This window comes from Diceros bicornis, chromosome 15 (assembly GCF_020826845.1).
Source record: "Diceros bicornis minor isolate mBicDic1 chromosome 15, mDicBic1.mat.cur, whole genome shotgun sequence".
In the NCBI taxonomy this organism is placed as follows: Eukaryota; Metazoa; Chordata; class Mammalia; order Perissodactyla; family Rhinocerotidae; genus Diceros; species Diceros bicornis.
Window position 1 is genome coordinate 37,111,756 of NC_080754.1, and position 22,054 is coordinate 37,133,809.

The window sequence follows — 22,054 nt, forward strand, 5'->3', positions numbered from 1 at the left end:
AAGCCATCCTTCTTCTCCCAGCTAGAAAAATTTTCTTCTTCCTCTGAATTAGGGAAAATTCAGATTTGGCAATATTGAGAATCAAGCTTAAAGCCAAATCTTTTCATGACTATCTTTGTTCAAACATCTGGGTTCAAGGACATGGCTGGAATGAAATCAAACCTAACCAAGAAGCATCACGGTAGTTAAGCAAGTGGATTTCACCAAAATCTCAGCTTTGCTAATTGCTGGATGTGTAACCTCAGGGAAGCCACTTACTTCTATGTACCTCAGTTTCCTCATCTATGAAATGGAAATAATAATAATTACCACAGAGAATTGTTGTGAAGATTACACGAGTTAACACACAGTTGTAAAGCATCTAGAAAAATGCCATATTGTAAGTCTAAATGATTATCATCAATCTCTCACAGGTTACCATCACTTTACTCTGCCGATGAGAGAGCCCTACCGAGGAAAGACGAAAGAGCAGACGGAGAGTTGGCTCTATTCCCAGCTCTTACTATGCCCTGAAAGTGACTATAACTTTTGTTTCAGTAAATACTTGAAGGAGCCCAATTTGTGTGTCTGCATGTTGAGAAGCCATGTGGTAGAGTGGGAGGATAACTGCATGAGGCAGGTTAGGAGATCTGGCTTCCAGGACCGGTTCTCCTTTGGCTCTCGATTTTTCTGTTTTAAATCATGACTGCATAGGGTAGACTGATCTACCGACACATAGCCGACAGAGTGACCTTTGTAAAAGGCAAATGGAATCCGGTCATTTCTCAGTTTACCCTCCAATGTCTTCCTGATTCACACAGAATAAAATCCAAATTCCTTAGGCTATCTCATAAGACATTTTGTGATTTTTGCTACTGCTCTTCTATCTGTAACCTCATCTCCTGCCACTCCTCCACAGCCCTCACATTGCAGCTGTACTGATCTAAGGTACACCCATCCCACCTCACCATTTCCCACTTGCACCACTGCCCACCATCCTTGAGCTCAAACATCTCTCCCTAACATTTGTCAAACATGTAAAGGTCTCCTCTTCCATGCAAGCTGCTCCAGCACTTCTGTGAGGCTTTCCCAGCCTCTCCATTGATGCCGTTTGGTCAGCCTCTCCCACCCTTGTGGGACACAAGGGTGGGAGAGGGTATGCCAGGGTATGTACTGGGAGTGCTGTCAGGGTATGTACAGAGAGCTGTACATACCCTGGCAGCACTTTCTAGTAGATGGTAACCACTTATTTCATAGGTCCCTCTCTCCCTCACTACACTGGTATTTTTCAAAATACGTATTATTTTACATTAATGAATCTCAAAATCAGTTTAGAGCACCACCACCAGCTTTTTAAAAATAGATAAACTAGATCCAAAAATATTAGAATGTATTGCATGTAATAAGTCACTAGTATTTCACGAAATTTTGTCTCAAACAGATAATTGGAAAGATGGATATAAATGGATGACAGATAATGAATTCCCATGGACCCATGACCCAGACTCAATAATTATCAACTATGGCCAATCTTATTTTGTTTATATTCCTACCCACTCCTGTACTCTGTAGATTATTTTGAACCAAATTCCAAACAGCATGCCATTTCATTCATATGTATTTTAGTATGTATTTCTAAAAAAATAAAGTCTTTTTTCAAAAAGTCACTACAATACCATAAAATGTATTACTTATTCTTGATGGCAGTGAAAAAGTTTGTAAGACTTACAAACTCCCAGGGAGAGATGTAACCTCATTTATCTCTGCACTCTCAGGGCCTGATACTCAGCAAGGCTGAGTAATAGAGGGAAGAAGAGGAGGAAAGAGAAAGGACAGAAGGTGGAAGGTTGTAAAAGGGGGAAAAAAAGGAAGAGAGTCTCTTCTTCCTTTGTAGCTTTGAATCATCTTGAAAGTACTTTTGGCGAATTTCTCAAAAGGAAAGAAACAAAATAATAATGTAGGTTCTTCCTCCTTAATTACTTCTGAATAATTAAGGTTTCCATGTTTGTTGTTTTCCCTCTGGGACGCCACACGATTGTGCCAGTTGTTCACTGCACACAGGCATTTGGTCCCAGTAGAATGGCATCCATCCTAATAGACACCAAAGCACTATTTGGGCTACCGGTGACCCTGTTCTCTCCCCCACACTCAAGTGTCTTATGTACAGTTATCTTGGTCCACTTTCTTCCTCTGCTAACCTCTGCCCTTCCTTCTACTCTATTCTACAAAGGCCACAGGCAGAAGATTCTCCAAAAAGCCAGGCCCCTCTGAGGTATGATCTTAGTAATAGCCATAAAAGGTCACCTTTATATAGAAAGACTTTGGTATCAGGAACAGGACCTCTCTCTCAGGAAAAGTCCTGAATTCTGAGGCTGACTCAGCCACTTGCCAGTCATAGGACTTTTAGATAATATCCCTGAGGCAAATTTTCTTATATGAAAGTAGGAATAATAATAGCTCCCCTGTCTCTTTCTGAGAGCCCTTGTGAGGATTAAAGAAGGAAATGCAATGAAAGAATATACGAATGTAAAGGATATTTCAGTAATGATTTATGGTTATATCCAAAATGCAGTTCCTAAACTTCACTGCTGTCTAATGGACTGGATTGGGAATTATCCTTCTCCTAAAATTTCTGTCTTCTTTCAAAGTACAAGTCCACAAATAAATGGAAAATATCTCTTACATACAATTTACAATAACAAAACATCAAATGCCAAAAGGAAATTTAATTAAAGATAGGCAAGACTTTTTACTGAAAACTATAAAACTTTTCTGAGATAAATTAAAGAAGACCTAACAAAGGGGGACATATACTATGTTCATGAATCAGAAGGTTCAATTGTGTTAAAATGCCAGTTCTCCCCCAAATTGATTGTGATGGTAAATTTTATGTGTCAACTTGACTGGTCCACAAGGTGCCCAGATATTTTATCAAACATTATTCTGGGTATGTCTGTAAGGGTGTTATGGATAAGATTAATATTTGAATTGGTACGTTGAGTAAAGCAGATTGCTCTCCCTAATGTGGGTGGGCCTCATCCAATCAGTTGAAGGCCTGGATAGAACAAAAAGGCTGATCCTCCCATGAGTAAGGGGGAACTCCTCCTGCCTGACTACCTTGAGCTGGGGGATATCAGGTTTTTTTCCTGCTTGTGGACTCCAACTAAAACATCAACTCTGCCTGGGTCTCAAGCCTGCCAGCATTTGAACTAAAACTATACCATTGGGTCTCCAAATTGCTGACTGCAGATCTTGGGACTTGTCAGCCTCCATAATTATGTGAGCCAATTCCTTATAATAAATCTCTTTCAACCTCTCTCTCTGTATATGTGTGTGTATGTAATGTATATGTATATGCATAAGTATATATACACACAAAAACAATAGTATGAGAGTGTGTGTGTGTGTGTGTGTGTGTGTATACACACACATACATCCTATCAGTTCTGTTTTTCTGGAGAACTCTAACTAATACATTGCTCTATAGCTTCAATGCATTTTCAATCAAAAGCCCAGTGGCTATTTTGTAGATATTAGCAAGCTAACTAAAATTTATAAATACAAAGGACCTAGAATAGCAAAGGCAATCTTAGAGAACAAAGTTAAAGGACTTACATTACCAGACTTATTATAAAACCACAGTAATCAAGACAATATGTTACTGGTGTAAGACAGACAAATAGATCAATGAAAGAGAACAGAATCCAGAAATAGGCCCACACATATAGTCACTTAAGTTTCTACAGTGGTATCAATGCAATGCAGTGGAGAAAGGAAAATCTTATTAAATTATTCTGGAGTATCTGGATATCTCTACAGAAAAAAAAAAAATGAACCTTGACCTCTACCTCACTCCATCCATACAATTAATTTGAGGTGGATCCTAGACCTGTAAGTGAAAGTTCAAACTATAAAGCTTCTAGAAGAAAATATGGGAGAATATCTTCATGAAGTTAAGGGGGGTAGGCAAACATTTCTTAGACATGACACAAAAGGCACTAATAATAAAAGGGAAAATAATGAACCAGTAGAACTTCATCACATTTAAAGTCCAAGTGATTTGAAAGTGGCTCTGACAACTAATTTCAGTTTTTAGTGTGAGCAAGACTGAAGATCCGGGCCTGGAAACAACTGTGCCAGAATAAATACATGTACTCCAGATGTTTCAGGACCTCACACAAGGTTAGCAGCCTCATATCTCACCAACACAGTAGGCCCAGCATCAGGAAGCAGTTAAGAGAACAAGATAAGCTTTTTGTCACTGGGAAATCAGAGTATCACTAGGAGATAAGACTCAGAACAGACAGTGCTGCTAAACTATATCATTCTGACTTGCAATCCAAAAGTAATTCAGGTAAAGAAGAGAGCAGGCTGGACTGGAGTAGACACAATGATGGTATGAAACAGAAGTGAACATTAAAAAGCATCTGATCAAACTCTCCCCATCCCATTTTCATCGATGAGAAAACTGAGGCCCCCTGCCATAGAGAAGGCGACATCATTGGTTTATGAGAGAGCCAAAGTGGAACTCAGATTTCTTGGCTCCCTCTCAAATTCTCCTTCTATCAGTACTGTGTCATGCTACTGGCTTCAGTATCTGGCCAGGCTTCTCGGAAGACGTAGAGGATTCACTTCGGTTCTGAAAATATGAGTACTTGAGACAATATTTGTGACACTCCTAGTACAGCGTCCAGTACACAACAGGTGCTCAGTAAAGAATACTATTATTAGGTTAGATTGGACTTCCCAGATGAGCAGGGACAAAGCAGAAGGCCCCAAAGCCAATATTTGAATGGTAAATCTCATTTCACACACAGATTATTCCTACACCTGCCCAGTACCCAACTCGACCAGTTACTGCCCTCCAAGGAAAGCCAGGGGGGCTCTGGCCCTTCTCTAACCCACAGGGCACAAGGACTGAAGAAGGAAACAGTCATCCTTTCTGCTGATATGCCCAGAACCCAGATTTTGTCCAGAAAACCGGAAGGCTACAAACTGGACACGAACACAGCACAGTACTATCCTCCCCCCAAATCCTTGGCAAGGGTAAATGGCACAGATGGGAGTTGACGAGATGTTGAAAGAGAGAAGCTGCTTAGGGGTGAGAAAGAGCTGAGATGAGGGAGCGACTGATGTCTCACAGAGTACAAGGCCGTGTAAGCAAAGGTAAGTCCTATGACTTTTCCAAACATAAATATTATTGCGTCCATTGTTCCCTAGCCCAAGCATAAAAACGGCATGGATCTTCCACTTGCCTCTCTTTGCAGATCCACCTGTCATTATTATACACACACCTTCTAGCATCACAGGCAGATTTCTGCAAGTTCATCCGTTCAGCCAGCAAATACTTAAGGAATGCTATACTGTTCAGGCCTGGTGGTAGGCAGCAAGGACACAGGGGTCATTAAGGCAGGGCTCTGCCTCCAGAGGGAGAGAGACAGGTAAGAGAGAATTGCATCCACAGAATGTGTCACCATGTGGAGAGTCCAGCCACCCAGTCTGGATGGTTTGGGGAGGCTGCCTGGGGCAGACACAGCTCAACTCAAACATGAAGATGAGGAGGAGTTGGAGAGACAGGAGGAGGGGATGGGATGAGCTGTGTTCAAGTGCCTCTTTAGTCATTTGTTTTCATTTCCTAAAGGACATGTTTTTTACCTTATCATTTAGACAAATTTGATGTGTGTCGCTGAGCATAAAGAAACACTTGATATCTTCCATCAATCTGCCAGTTTCTTTTGAACCAGCAATAGCAGGAAGCCACTGAATTAATAAGTATGTGAAGTATCACCTCCTCTCTGTGAAATTATGCACTCACTAACTTCAAAGACAAGACTTCATTAAAATCTGTTAAAAGCTTCAGAGACATGAAAATGTTGATTTGCCTCTCATTTGTTTCGGGATGGCCCCAGACCCACAACATGGACTTAAAAATACACAGAAACAACAAATATGGTCAAAATCTAAGAATTACAACAGAACTGCTGCTTAGACCAATGTAAAGGGGCAAAGCTCTCCCTTTTGTCGAGCAGAAAATAACACTAAAAAACAAGGTTTTTCTTTCGGTTACCTTTAAGGAGGGCTTTTATGCGTAGGACTCTGTGCTAGATGCTCTGTATACATTATCTCACTAAAACTCCCAACACTTCTGTGAGGTAGGTGCTATAATCCCATTTTATATTTGAGATAAGGAAGCTTATTTGAGATAAGGAAGCTTAAAGCCAGAAAGGTTCATTTGCCCGAGGTAGGCATCTAGAAAGGGTGGAAACTGAGATTCAAACCCACATTTATAACACATATTGAGTACTAATTGTATGCCAGGCACTGTTCTTAGTACTTTTCCAATATAAACACATTTAGTCCTCCCAGCAACCTCATAGGAAGACATTGCTGTCATCTCCATTGTAGAAGAAGAAACAAGGCAGAGAGACTGAACAGTGTGCCCAGCGTCACACATCTCTCTGACTTCAAAGCCTGTGACAGATCTATGTGCAATCGGGGGTGTGGAAGGAAACAGGAAGGTCATCCCTTTTTGCAGGCTGTGTGCAGCTCGGAACGGAGCTCTACCCCACGTGTGTGCCGCTGTGGGAAGCTGAGACTGGGCTTCAAGGACGTGCCCCGTCCAGACTTGAAGGCTGTGAGTATTTGGGCCTTGCTCTCACCATCAGTCTGCAAAGGAAAACTGTTTAACCAACCTTCCTCCATGGAAGGTGCCCCTGCACCAACGGTGGCCTCACCTCTCCCTCTGGTTGGCTACATCAGTCGAGTTTGAAGAGGCACGTGGGGAAGTACACACAAATGGTTGGCACATTTTTACCTTTGTTAAATTTCGCAAAACTTTGAGTACATTTTCATACCCAGTGCTGGTGATTTTGAGGCAAAACTGGGGAGCTCACATATCATTTGTTGCTGGGAAAACAGAAGCAATATCTCAGAACAAATGACGTATTTTAAAATGTTTGTAGCTTTCTGCTGTGAAAGATGACATGAGTGGAACCATATTAACACAGAGCTGGAGCAGCCATTTCAGAGGAATTGCCTTGCACATCTTGTTTTCTTTATCTTCCAAACTGGACCAAGAGTCCAGGAAGTCAGTAAAGATAAGAATGTCCTATTTGTAAGGACTGATGGCACTGGACTTCGCTGAAGACTGAATCACTAACCAATCAATGAAGTACAGGTCTAGCCTTCTGCCTGATAACTGGATCTCAAGCCAGTCTATGAAGTACAAACCTAGCCTTACCTCATCTAGCTCCCATGACCTCTTCTTTAACACAACTCACCTCATCTTCCTCCCTTTTCCCCATAAAAACCCTGAGCCCCTCTCCTGTAATCGGGACACTATTTGGGTTTCTACCTGAATCTGTGCTCCCCAACTTGCAATTCTTTGATCCCAAATAAACGCTTTGTCTCTTAAAGTGGTTTCTGCTTTTGTAGGTTGACACTAGCCTAGAATTCAAAGGCTGGGGTATTTCTTACAAACAAATTTTAAATTTATAATTCTAGTTGATAAAATTATAAAAGATAGAAAAGAAACATAAGCATGAGGCTACAGGCTGTACCATCAAATATAATGTCAAGAAATTTTGAAACAACCTAAATACCTAGCCACAGGAATAAGCCAATTATGATACAGAAGTCAGTGATATCCTCTGAAGCCACTAACATACTACACGCACTATAAAGATGGAAAAATGTTTATGATAAGGAGAGAAACAAAATAAACTTCGTCCACACTAAAATTATAATTAAAAACTTTTGTTTTCTACAAAGGGACAATGATTACAAGGGAACACTGTGAAAGGAACAGTAATGTGTCAGGATGCCAAGACTTGACATGTGTATCTTTACTGCTAGTGAAATGTTTGTAAATAAAACAAGAAAAATAAACTTAAAACCAATTTGGTTGCCCAGAGGGCAGGCACATGGCCCTCTGAATCCAGTTTCTCCTCCAGTAGAATATCTAGTCTTCCGGGGAAGGGATAAAACTGGGCTGACTCCACAGGATCTCCTGCCTTGGCATAGGGGAGGGCAAACACAGACGAGCCCGGCTAGCTGAGCTCTCTCTGTGTGTTATAACCTGAATCTTCACAGGACTTCTAAAAGGAAAGTGTCTTTAATGGCCCCACATCCCATGTCCCATGAGAGGCTTGCAGAGTAAAAGGGCTCCCTTCACTTTGGCTTAGGTATTTGAAGACAATGGTACCCTCTACAGCACTTCTCTAGGATCTCTCAGCTACCTCCTCAGAGGCAAATTTAACAATGGTTTGGAAATTGCCTACCGGCTGCCGCCCCACCCACCACCACCACCGCATTGCCCCTGGGCCTCCTTCCCCTCCTACACAACACCATCAACACCAACAGCAGCTCAAACCCTCAGGGGTAACATCACAACATAAAGGCCACTGCTCACTTCCACCTATTCAATTCAACCACCCTTCTAGGCCCGGATCATGCACGTCTCCTTTCCACCAGTGTGGGAAGAGAAAGGACAGACTTGGGTCAGAATCCAGCTCAGTCACTTTCAGCTTCACGACCCCAGGCAAGTTACCTAACCTCTCTGGGTTTCATTTCCTCAGCTGTTAGGTAGTACTGTAATAAATTCTTCATGCGATTGGAGAAATACGTGAAATACATAAAATGCTTATATCTGTGCCGCCCACATGTGGTTGTGGAGCCGTAGAAATGGGGCTAATCCATACTGAGATGTGCTGTAAATGTTAAATACACACCAGAGTCTGAAGATTTCATATGGAAAAAAAGAATGTAAGATGCTGGATTAATAATTTTTATATGGATTACATGATGAAGTAAATAATATTTTGGATATATTGAGTTAAATAAGATATATTATTAAAATTAATTTCATGTTTATTTTTACTTTTTTAATGAGACTATTGCAAAATTTAAAATTACATATGCAGCCCATATTTGTGGCTTGCTTTCTATTTCCATTGAACATAGTAACTGCTCCATGTTAGTTCTTCCTCTATTTTTCTCTCCCCATTCACTGGTCGCATAGTGCTCAGCATTATCATCAGCATTGTCTAAAGTCTTGAATCACATCTGTGGTTCCAGGTGAGTCTCTTCTCCTTTCCAGGCCCCAGGTTACTCACCTGAGACAGGTGACAAAGAGTTGAAAGGAAACTAGATTTAGAATCAGAAGACTGGGCTGCAGTCCTGGTTCCACCATTACTAATTGGGTAGCCCTTAGCATGTCACTTCACTCCTCTGAGCCATCGTTTTGTCATTTACAAAACAGGGAGTAATGACATCCTGTTCATGGCATGAAAGAACGCACGTGAAAGTGTTTGATAAGCTGTAAAGAACTGTATAGGCCACGATTAAGTAGTATAATATGCACAGTAAGGAGATTGGGCGGTCCTGCTTGCCTCCTCGGATAGTCTCTGCCTTCCACTGTGTACTGTTATTTAACTATTTTCCGTGTCTCATATTTCTAAGAACAAGTTTCCCCAAGAATACACCTCTTCTTCTCACATGCCCCCCAACATAGCTAAAGCAGAGTGCTGCAGGCAGACCCCCTCAAACCACCACACCAACTGAGTGTGCCCTGTGTACCAGGCATCAAGCTTAGGGAGCTCAAAGTACAGTGGTGGAGATGGACTCACAAAAAAACTGACAATAAACACAGAATGTGCTTGTAACGGAGGAATCAAGTAAGTGTAAGTGCACCAGGGACCAAGAGGAGGGTGTATCTTACTTGGGAGAAGCAGAGAATGGTGGCAGTGGGGGAGATGCATAAAAGGGCCAATAGGAAGGACTTTTGGAGGCATTTGCAAAACAGAAGGGTGTAAAGGTCTGAAAGAGTATGGAATGCTACGGCTTTTAATCCCAAGTAAACATCAGCATATGATATACAATAGGCCACCTAACAATATGAATCTTACCATGAGAGGCCCTGGTTGACAGGTCCTTCCTGCAGATGGAACACCATTGCCTTCCTGCCTTTGCCACCTCGGCTTCTCCCAGCTCACCCGAGTCCACTCAGGGATGTAGGCAGTAAGCTCTTAGGAGCTTAAGTGCTACCCGCGGCAAGTGCATAAACCTCAGCTATTTGCACAGAAAGGCTGAGCAGGGCAGGAGCCCTGTCTCAAAACATCCTGTTCCTATTTTTAGCCAGGAAATAGCCTTTTACATCTATACTATATCTACCTCCTCCCAAGGCCAAGAAGCATGAAAAGCACAAAGTTACGCCATCGTGTGGGTGGCAGTGTGGGCTTCTCTACATTATAACATGTTTCTTCTTAATTCCAAAATAAGATGCAAATTATTTCCAGTTCTGCTAAGCTGTAAACTCTTACTTTATCAAAAAAACAATGTTCTGGGGCTGGCCCTATGGCATAGGGGTTGAGTTCAGCATGCTCCACTTGGGCAGCCCAGGTTTGCAGGTTCGGATCCCGGGCACAGACCTACACCACTCATCAGCCATGCTGTGGTGGCGACCCACATACAAAGTAGAGGAAGACTGGCACAGTTGTTAGCTCAGGCCTAATCTTCCTTAAGCAAAAGGGGAGGAAGATTGGCAACAGATGTTAGCTCGGGGATCATTTTCCTTAGCAAAAAAAGAAAAAAAAAAAAAAAACAGTGTTCTACCTGCATGACCCAGGAAAAGCAAATACACAAAGCTTCTTGGGTAAAGATCTGAAGTTGAGATTTCTGCAGCTGAACTTTTCCTTCAGATTGGTATTCAAATATTTAAAGAAGTAAAGAATCTCAGAAGACCACATTTTCACTTAAGAATGACTAGACAAAAGATCTGGAAATGGGTGTTTATAAGAGGGACAGTTGAGCAATGGCAGCAGATAAGCATCTATGTAGAGGTGGCAACTGTGGGCCTGTGGCCACTTCTGCATATATGGACAGTGGAGCCACACCTTACCCAATGGTTAGTTACAAAATCAGTGCCAGGGTCAAAAATCTCCCTCCTCTGAGAAACTACTGACTAAAAGCATTTTAAGAATTTTAAAAGTCTTATCCATCTACTGAAATATAAAGAGTTTATTTGGATCCTGATTTGAATAAACAGTTTTTAAATTTAGGTGTATGTATACACATATCCACATATCCACATACATATGACAATCGGGGAAATTTGAATATTGACTCCATATCTCATGATATGAAGGAATTGTTCATTATTTAAAAGTGATAATAGTATATTGTAGTTCTTTTTATTTTTAAAGAATCTCTATCTTTTAAACACACACATTGAAATATTTACCAATAAAATAAAAAAATAAATGAACAGCTAAATTACAAGTCAGTCAAAATAAGATCTTATTTTGTATGGACATTCATGTACAGTACATGAAAGTTAAACAAAAAGAAAGTTCTCCTACCTTAAACCACTCATAAAATACAGAATACACAGTCTGTTTATACAACCCCGAACACTCATACAAAAGTTGACTCTGAATCCAACACAGCTGGATCATCCTCCAGCCCTGGAGATTATGATTTCCTCCTCTGGGTACCAGAAGAAATCATCATCTTGAGTTGAGTACCACGTAGCACGAAAAAGGCAAATATTTCAACATTGGGATCACATCCAGCACAATATCTTACCCTACCGAGATGGAGGGAACCCCTGATTCACATCTCCCCACCTGAACTTGTGCAAGCCTTAAGTTAAGCTGACTGAGTGGTCATTAGAGTTGTGGGCACTGTTTCAATTACTCTCTCTTTCCTTCTCAATCTCTCCCTTTTTAAAAATGTGCTGAGTAGATCGAGTTGAATTGACCTGCCACTCTGTGCTCAGAGGCTACTTCCCTGAGGTGAACTTCCCTAGGCTTCTGGTATTAGAGCTGCCATTTAGGGGAAGAAGAGGATCACATCTCAACACATAGAAGTATGTGGATGATAAGGAGCATGCAGAATGGTTTAGGTCACCAAGACAATTTCTGATGAGGAAGCATAAATATGTCTCCCTATACGCAGCAACATGGAGGGCAGAGAGTCTGGTATTCAATTGTTATTGTCTTTATCATCATTGTTATTGTAAGTATCACTTACGGAGCTGCTACTCTGTGCTAGATGCTATTTTATCATAAATCTTCTGAGTAACTCTGTGGGTTGACTCTTACAGAAGAGGAAGCTGAAGCTCAGAATAACTGAGTGATTTTCCAAAGGTCACACAGCTAGAAAGGGACAGAACCAAGATTCAAACCTCACTCCCCACGCCTAACCCTGTCCAGCATGCTCCACCCCTGCATGCAAATGAGGCGGTTAAGGCACAGTTATTCAAAGAGACCCTTTATCTTCTAAAACATTAAAAAAAAAAAAAAAAGTTAAGTTGTATAACTGAAAAGCAGAGAAAAACCCCCACTCTTTGATGCCACACGACGACTTCTGCAAGTTTGCAGCCCTGTTTAGTTTCACTTCCAGCTTCTCTGGCCATCATTCCGTCTCTCCTTTAATCCATCTGACACGCTTGAGAGAAGAGAAAAGGAAATGATTTCTTGTTTGGAATGATAGAAGTCCAGGTGACCCCACAACACCCCATCTGAAAAAAAAACAGGTCCTGTAAGACAATTTTTTTTCTTTAAATCTCAAGTCTATTGGGTTATTATGGCAACTTAATAATTGAGTCAGACTGGCTGCTCATGCAAGTGAACTGACAAAGGATGTGCTCTGCCCAAGGGCCAGCCAAGCAGCAACCACAAGGACTCCCCCAGGGAGTTTGACCTTGGAATAGATTCCTTTATGAACTCCCTACTTCCATTCCTCATGCTGGTGTTTATCAAATGCTTGCAAAGGGAGCGTCCACCCCAGGCTAGATGCTGTGGGGCACACGGACACTCAAGTCAGAGTCCCAGCCCATAGGTAGCTCCAGAAGTCATAGGGAGCAGGGATAGGGGAAACAGCCGTCCTCTGTCACAGGAACCTATCCTCCATCGTCCCCGGAAGGATTAGAGGGGACGGGTGCTTTTGGAGGGGGTTAGCCAGTGCTGGCCAGCAGCAGGAACCACCTGACCTAGTAAATAGTGGACTGTAAGCCCCTTACAAGCAAGGACCATGTCTAATTTGCCTTTGTATTCAAAATTTGCCGATATTTCAAGAAAGTAGGCCTCAAATATTTGTGGTGGATATTTTAGATCGTGGTCATGTACTGTGTTTACAATTTTAAAAGACATTTATGGTGAAATACTGAAACCGTTCTCAGGTGTCACAACAGAAACTGAGGGGCTCAGATTGAAGAACTGAATTTCTGTCCTCAGATCAATTTGGCCATATGGAAGGTCAGCTGGAGACAAGGGAATCCGCTCAAAGGTGAGATCTGCTGATATCTCAAAATTATGGGCAGATCTCTATCTGTCCTCAGAAGGGAGGAGGGTGGTTGGGGAATGGAAGCCCACTCTGGCTTCTATTGTGGGAAGGTGAGAAGATGCCAAGCTCTGTGACTCAGTGGAACTCACTTCTGCCCACAAGTTCAATGCACCCCCCGACCCCTGCCTGCCCAACAGTGGAGTTATGGGAGCAAAGAAAGCAAGATGAATGCGCTCATCACAGAAGGCACCAGTGCAGCTCATATCCCTGCCCAGTATGGGATGAGGCCATCAGGTGACTAACTCATGCTTCTAAGGAAACAGGGTCACAAGAGCATTCGCTTTACTGGTGAGACTTGGGGAGGCCAAAGGAGATAATCCTAAGGTGGGAACACTGTGAAAGCTCTATATCAGGCCATCCAGGGAGGAGCCACAGGCATCCTTTGACTTAATGTGTGGAGAGAACCAGTGGGTCTGACATAAAGAGTGTTGACTATGAGGTAATTTAGTATAGGAGCCAAAGTCTCCCTGAACCCCAGTCTGAGTTAAGGGCACCCCCGGTGCCCCCACAGCACCCTGTGCAGACTCCATCCCAGCATCCCTCTCACAGTTTCTATGTCTGTCCCCTCTACAAGGGTGTGATCTTCCAGAGCACAGGAACCATTCTAGTCCTCTCTGAAGCCAGGGTACCTATCACACTGCTAGGTACAGACTGGGTCCCAAGAATGACTTGTGCGTGCCCTGAATGAATGAATCACTAATGAGGTGCCTATAGGAGAATCACACTCCACTCCAGAGTAAACAAATGCCTGGCTTGACTGCAAAGCCAAATCACAGCAAGTCCAGGAGAGGGCACCTGACTAGGTCCTACTTGCCTATCCCATATTATAAACAAATTCAACGGAAAGGTCTCGATCACATGAGAAAAAGAAAGAAAGATTTAATTTTTTATTAATTGCAGAGAAAGTCAAATATAGGAAGATTTCAATCATCAGCTCTTTGTCCAAAGCCCAAGCCCTCTACACTGCCCCCTCCCATCAGACTGCCAACATTGTTATCCAGGTTCCCTTGTACATGATGTGTGGGGCCTCAGCACCCTCAGAGGCCTAGAAGCACACCGGTAGAAAAGACCTTAGTGGACACAGTCAGGTGGTCAACCTGCCACCTGTTGAACAAATTCCCCACACAATAGCAAGAAAAAATGGCCAACCAGCCAGCATCCACTTTTACACCTATAATAATGATCCTCTTCTTCCAAGACAGCCCGACCCCACACAGCCAGATGTTAATTATGAACGACTTTTTACTTACATTGGACTAAACTGAGCCCCACCCCCCTTAGCTTCCACTTGCTGGTTCTAATTCTACTCTCCAGAGGCAAACAAATGTCTATTCTTTTTTTCATAAAACAATCCTTTAAGAGGATTATACCCTCCTAAACTTTCTTTTTTTCAAGCTAAACACTCCCAGTCTTTGAACCATTCCTTAGATAATATGATTTCTGAATCCCCTAACCTCTCTGTTCACTCGCCTCCTGGCCTACTCTCATTTGTCCACATCACTTTTTTTTTTTTTTTGGTGAGGAAGATTAGTCCTGAGCTAACCTCCATGGTGAGGAAGATTAGTCCTGAGCTAACCTCCATGCCCATCTTCCTCTATTTTGTATATGGGATGCCGCCACAGCATGGCTTGATGGGCAGTGCATAGGTCCTCGCCAGGGATTCAAACCTGGGAACCCCAGGCCACCGAAGCAGAGCGAGCAAACTTAACCACTATGCCACTGGGCCAGCCCCTTACATCACTCTTAAAAGAACTAAACAGTTTCCAGGTGTGGTCCAACTAGTATGGAACAGGAGACTGACTATGCCTCTACCATGCAACTATTCAGAGTTTCTGGTTAGTTTCTAGCAGCCTCATGCTAATGACTCTCACTTAGTTGAGCACTATATTTCAGGCAACCAAACCACCACCCGCTCCACATTTTCCATCTTGTTTACGTGAATATAAATCCTCAGTTACTGAGGATACAAAGATGTTCATTGTCTGATAGGAGAGTTCTAAGTTATCATCATAATCAACATAAATTAAGGTTTCTCTATGTTTTGGGATCACACAAAAATGTCTGGTCCTTGAGCAGATACTTGGAATGGTCTTTAAAATACAGATTATGGGGCCATATGTGTTACATTGTGCAGACACCACAAAGAGCAACTAAACTGAGGTACAAGAGGCTGGGTAGGACCGCCAACTGGGAAAGACCTTATCTTATGTAATAAGACATTATGGATAGAGAAAAGCTACAGTGCTTTCCATAGGAGCCTCAAATTAAAAGTCTCAGCTCATAGAACTCTATGTCCCATGTCCCAGAGTGAGGAGTAGTAGTGGGGATTTATTTAATAATAATTAATAATTATCTTAAGTTTCATAGTTATCACTGATTATTACAGGTGCTGTGCATTTTACATAGGTCATCTCAGTTATCACCTGATGCTGATGGTTTGTAATTATCCCTTCAGAAAATTTAAATATGTCTCTCTCCCTGGGTTTCTCCCATTCTCCAGAAGGCACTGAAGACCTCCAACAGCACTTCAGCAAAAATATTTGCAAGTTTTCTCAGGGCCCTGGTAATGCATTCAACCAACCAACTCCCTTTGATAAATATTTCTCAAGATTTTCCTGAGAATAAGACACTGTGCTGGATGCTAGGGACTCTGGCGGACTTCAAGCAGCTACATTTCTTACTTTCAGCCCTCTTTAGCCATGGGCTTCAATCCTCTCTCCGCTTTGTTGGCTGTGTGGCCTTAGGTAGGTTACATTAAATACTGATATAACGCCCTTTACCTAATGAGGGTGGGTGTAAGGTGCACGTGTGCCCAGCATAGTTCCAGGCACATATGATTCTTAATAAATATTAGGGATTTTTTCTTTCTTTCACTCTTTCCTATGCAGTCTGCCAATCTGTCTGTTTTCAGAGGAGGTAGGAGTAAAAAAGGAGTTAAACTGTTCTGCTTTCTCCCAAGACATCTGTGAATTTTATGTCATTTGCCACCATCAGGAATTATGCCTGCATTCTTCACATATCACTTTTTTTCAAAAGGAAAAAGAAGCAAGACTTTGGTTCTTGATATATCTTGCAAGTCATGCTTCCTTTTATTTGTTCCTTTCCTGACACTATTGTATTTTTACAATTGAAAGAAAACTAACTAAGATCAAAATGATCTTAGTTTTGGGGAGTTCCCAACTCCCAGGGAAGTGGCACAACTTGGCAGGAGATGAAGCTGGTTCAAAACCAGGCTCTGCCCGAGAGTGGTCTTTCTGTGCCCTTGGCCAACTCTTTTGTTCCCCTTGTTTCCCTGGACTTACCATCTGCTATGGTCTGAATGTTTGTGTTCCCCTCAACATTCATAAGTTGAAATCCTAACCCCCAGAGTTGAAGGTATTAGGAGGTGGGGCCTTTGGGAGGTGATTAGGCCATGAGGGTGGAGCCCCCATGAACAGAATTAGTGCTTTTATAAAAAAGATTCCACAGAGCTCCACTGACCCTTCCACACAGCAAGAAGGCACAAGCTATGACCCAGGAAGCGGGCCCTCACCAGACCGCCGCCATGCTGGTGCCTTGATCTCAGACTTCCCAGCCTCCAGAACTGTGAAAAATAAATTTCTGCTGTTTATAAGCTACGCAGTCTGGTATTTTGTTACAGTAGCCCAAATGGACTAAGTCGCCATCATACCCCTTACATCCGTACAGTGGGTAACATGTCATTCTAGTAACCCAAGTGAGTCGTTGAAAATTTCTCTCTTCAAACCACTGTGCAGTACAGAGAAAACCAAAGTATAACCACTTACAGCTGTTCAAACGCTAAAGAGTATGTCACTAAGGGGCGAGAAATGCCACTAGCAAATAGTCAGTGGTTCAAAAAGCAACCTCCCTACATCAGACACTCTTTATTTTGTTGTTGTTGATACAGTGACCTGTCACTAAATTCTATGTATTTTATATTGTATTCGATAAATATTTATCATGGACCTACTGTGTGTCAGGCACCGTGCTAGGGGCTTGGACTCAGTAGCAACTCTTTGGCAGGGACCAGGTATAATTTGCACTATGTTCCATTTGCCAGTCTGGATGTTATTCACTTACTGTGTCACTTCCCCACCCCTACTCTCCCACCCACACCCAAAAGATTATATTATAGTTAAAAAAAAAAATCCCCTAAACAAATCACTTCCTCAAACAACAAACTGACCTCTCCTTCTTCACGGCAAGGCCTATTAAGTTGCTTACACTTCCTCACTTTCCACTTGTTCCTCAAATAATTGAAGCCAGCCCACATCATTCCACTGAAATTACATTTCTAATTACAAAATCTAAAGATTCCTACCTCAGGGAGGCCTCTCTGGTTCTCCCCCTCTAATGCCTGACAGATGTCCTCCCAGTTTCCCTCCTCCCTCCCCATCTCAGCTTCCTCTGGCGACCAGCTTCCTGCCTGAAATGCCCACATCCCCAGGGGTTCAGCCGCAGCAGCGGGCTCCTCTCACTCTGTACCCCCTTACAGGCAGACGATTCCTGCATCCATGTGGCCAGCCCCCTCTGGCATCTCCCCCAGACTCCAGACCACATCTTTTTAAAAAAATTTTTAACTAGACACCTGTACAGAAACTTTACACTCTATACTTAACTCATAACCACTACATAACACAAAACCACTATGTGCTCAGCCTAAATCTTAGTACTTGGGATACAAGAGTGAATAAACCAGATGAAAATCACTGCTCTTAGAGCTTTATATTTTAGCAGAGTGAGACACAATGAATAAATGTAGTAAGTAAATTACTTCGTATCTTAGAAGACGCTAAGTGCTATGGGAAACAAAGCAGAGCAGAGTATGGGAAGGGGAGGATCAGAAGTGCTAGGTGGAGGCCGGTTTCCATTTTTAAAAGGATAGTCAGAATAGGCCTCATTGAGGAGGAGACATTTGAGCAAAGAATGAAAGGTGGTGAAGGAGTGAGCTGTGCAATACCTCGGGAAGAGAATGTGAGGCAGGGGTAAGGGCCCGAGCAAAGACCCAAGACAGGAGTGCACTCGTGTGTACTGGCTGGAAGGAAAGGACCAAGGAGGAGGGTACACGGAGAGGGGGTCAAAGAGGGGCAGAGACAATGGGGTGGAGGGGATGAAGAGACCAGGTGGGGCCTTATAGGTCATGGTAAGGACTTTGGCTTTTACTCTGAGTAAAATTGGGAGCCACTGCCAGGGTTTGAGCAAAGAAGCAACTGATCTGATTCAATGTCACCAGGACTGCTCAGGCTACCCTGTGGGGACAGGAATAGGGGACAAGGGTAGAAGCAGGCAGACCATCAGGAGGTCACTGGGGTGATCCCAGTGAGAGACGCTCGTGGCTTGGAGCAGGTAGTTGCAGGAGAGGTGGTAAGAAATGGATATGTTTTAGATGTCCTTCAAAAATCAAGCTTGATGGATTGGATGTGGGTGGAGAGAAAGGGTCAAGGATGATTCCAAAGTTTGGGGCCCAAGCAACTGGAAGGATGATGCTGCTTTCAACAGAAAAGAGGAAGATGAGGGAAGAACAGATCTGGAGGGGAAGAGAAGATCAGGAGCTCAGTTTTGGGTATCCTGAGTTTGAGATTAGACTGTCAAAAGGAGTGTTAAATAGGCAGCCTGATAGGAAATTATCAGGAGAAAGAGGTCAGGAGAAAGCTCCAGGCTGGAGGTACACATGGGAGTTATCAACACTGAGGACCCTTTGGAGGGTGAGTTTTTCTACACCCAGCCATGTGGTGTTTACTGTGGAGCAAGAGTTCCTGGCTTTAAACCTGACTCCACCACTTTTCAGCTGTGTGATCTTAAACAGGCTACTCAACCACTCTTGAGTGTTTCCTCACCTATAAAATGGAGAAACTAACAGGACCTACCTCTTAGAGTTGCAATGACAAAAAAAATGAGGCAATTCACGTTAATTACCTTGTACATAGTAATAAGCACTCGATATGTTAATAATTATAATCCTCTCCCTCACCATCTCCATCTCTTACTGCCTTGCAAAGCTTGATATCTTCAACTTTTCCTTCTTTCTTGCCCCATATTTAACTCACCCCTCACCCCGTGTGTTCCTGGATCACTTGTTCATCCTGGCACCTCACTGCCCCTAGAACAAGCCCTTAAAAGGTATTGAATCAAACTAAATAGGAAACAAAGTTCTACTATTTCTACTCTCAAAACATTTCTTAAATCTGTCTCCATCTCTCTTTTCTCATTATTTCTTATCTGAGCTGTCAATTTTACTTAATCCTCAATTATAGCTCGAATCAAATTAAAATACAATTTTAATTAGCTTACATGTCTGTCTGCCCTTAAAACTGTAAGCATTTCAACCACCAAGTAACAATTAGCTCCCTATCCCTAGAGCCTTTGTGTCCAGTGCCCAGACCACAGTAAGTATCTAATAAACATCAGTTGAACAAATGAAAAAACAATTTTATTGGCTACCTACTACCTGCTAGACACTGAAATTAAAATACAATCATCACTACCTCCACATAAATGACAGTCCCTGCCCTCAAGGAGTTTTGAGAGACAAACTTAGTACACCTGAGGCAGAAAACAAATTAGCTGCATAAATCTAATGAGATTCCCTATAATGAAAGAGCAAGCTATATAATATTGACCACATCCACACAAGGAGCTCCAAGAAAAGGACACTGTCTTGGCTAGAGTTAGAAATGAAGACGGAAACTGTTAGTGGACTGGCCAGCTATAGCCAGAAGCCTTCAAGAAGGAAAGGAGATGTGAGCAGGGTTTTTGAATAGAAGGTGCAGACGTGAGGCAGGCCACTGGGGGCTTTGCCAGAAGTCAGGGATAACAGAGGAGAGAAAAGGCGGTGCGTGCAAGTGCCCAGCTCGAATTGAAGGCCAAAGGAGCTGCTGGAAGAACAGACGGCAGATAGGCAATCAAAAATGGGAGTGTGGTAGAGGACTTTCCATCTTAACGTGAGTACGCAGGTGATGTAAAGCCAAAAAATAAGATCTGTTCATAGTTACAGAAAATAAAGCTTGAGTTGGAAAAAGCCCTCAAGTTTCTTTGCCACTCTTGGAGGATTTTTGTTTTCCTAATATGTCAAACCTATATAGTAGAAGATGCAACCTCCTTGTGTTGGCAGACAGATGGGGGTTCAGATGTCTCTTTATCCAAGTTAATACACACAGGTACTCTTTGGTCTCAAGCTCAAGGTTGATTAAATGATGTGCAGCTCACACTCCTTTCCTCTCACTTCATCTTCCCAACTGTCGTCACTCCTCTAGAGCAGTCCAATTCCTGGCTCCTTGCCACAGAGCCCCAGCCATTTGCAGACACATGTTCCCCAACATAGTTGGCCACCATTCTTAGTGTTAACGGAGCCTCACTGAGAGTCATTAGTAATCAGAAATCCATCTCTGCTGCAATCACCAAAAGATGACTTGAGTAAGGTCAGGGTTATCCACATTAATAAGGATTAGGGATAACTTCAAATGTGAATGTAGGGATCGGCCATCCCTTTGATACACTCTATACGTAGCTTTGCTTTCTACCACCAGTGAGGGTAACCAATCCTTAAGTTTCCTCCTCATCCAGAGAAGCAAAACTTCCTATTATTCCAATAAGGCAAAATAATATGGGCTCAATAAGTTCTAATTTGTGAGTCACATAGACCTTTGAAGTCCAACTCCACTGCTTACTAGCTCTGTTGCATAGGGCAACCTAGTTGGATTTTCTGGGCCTCAGTTTATTCATCTGTAAAACAGGGATAATGTTACTCACATCATAGGGTTGTTGGGAGGATTAAATGAGAAAAGAAATGTAAAACACCCAGCAAACAAGCAGTGTTCAAAGTGGCAGCAATTATCACAGATCTTGGAATGGAAGTAGCCAAGGCAATCATTCAGTAGGATTTTAGCAGGGTCTCATAGATGGATTGCTCTTAGTCTACAAGAAAGCTTGTGCTGAGTTTTGTCATCAAGGCTGAGGTTGGAAATAGAAGGTTAATGGACCAGGGTAGCAGTCAAGCCTTTCCCTGTGCTCTAATAGCACAATATTCCCTGACTACATTCTATAATTTATATGCTCACAGGATGGGCCTTGAAAACTTAAAAACAAAGAAGCCTCAGGGATACTGATGAGAGATAGAAAGACATCTGCCCATCATCAGTCCCTGAGGAAGACAACGTGCTCAGCACCCTGGTTACAGGACTCAGAGTCTAGAGGCTCAGAAGCTACCAAGAAGACTGCAGTGCAGGTTGCCCAAGACACAAAGCAAGGAGTGATGGCCCCAAAATATCTCCTCACTTTGGCCTCAGCCGTCCCTTCTTCCTGCTTCCCCTCCCTGAGTCGGGATCCTTCCTGACTTTGCACAGCTGCTCCATTCCACCTCCGCTGGAAACTTAACACACCGAAGCCCTCCTGAGTGCGTGCGTAAGGCAACTCTGATGGGGCACTGGGTCTTTGAAGAGCCAACCCCTCAACCAGTACACCTGATACATGGTGTCACCAACTGCTTGGCCACAAGCAACAGGGACCTTTGAAGGCCGCTCATTCCATCTGCAGATAGCTCTGAGTTTAGGGTTTTAGAATGTAGACTCACTGATCCAGAATTGACTTCTCTTGACTTCTACCTTGAAGATCTAGTTCTGAGACTAATGAACTTTTAAAAGATGAAAACCTTTGCATGATAAGATATCCTTTCAATCAATTCATACCATAATACTCACAGCTAATATTTATTGAGGGCCAACCATGAGCCACA

The 22,054-nt window shown here is 42.7% G+C and overlaps 1 protein-coding gene across 14 annotated transcripts in view; it reads right to left on the reverse strand.

Annotated features, from left to right (window-relative positions):
• ST6GAL1 (ST6 beta-galactoside alpha-2,6-sialyltransferase 1) overlaps positions 1–22,054 on the reverse strand; it is a 122,928-nt gene that overhangs the window by 60,386 nt on the left and 40,488 nt on the right. Inside the window, exon 1 of one of the 14 annotated variants that reach the window (XM_058556151.1) lies at positions 9,885–9,992. The exons of the other annotated variants lie outside the window; for them this stretch is intronic. The gene's annotated coding sequence lies outside the window, so the exon portion shown is untranslated. Of the gene's footprint in view, positions 1–9,884; positions 9,993–22,054 lie in introns of those variants that run through there. 14 annotated transcript variants of the gene reach the window in all.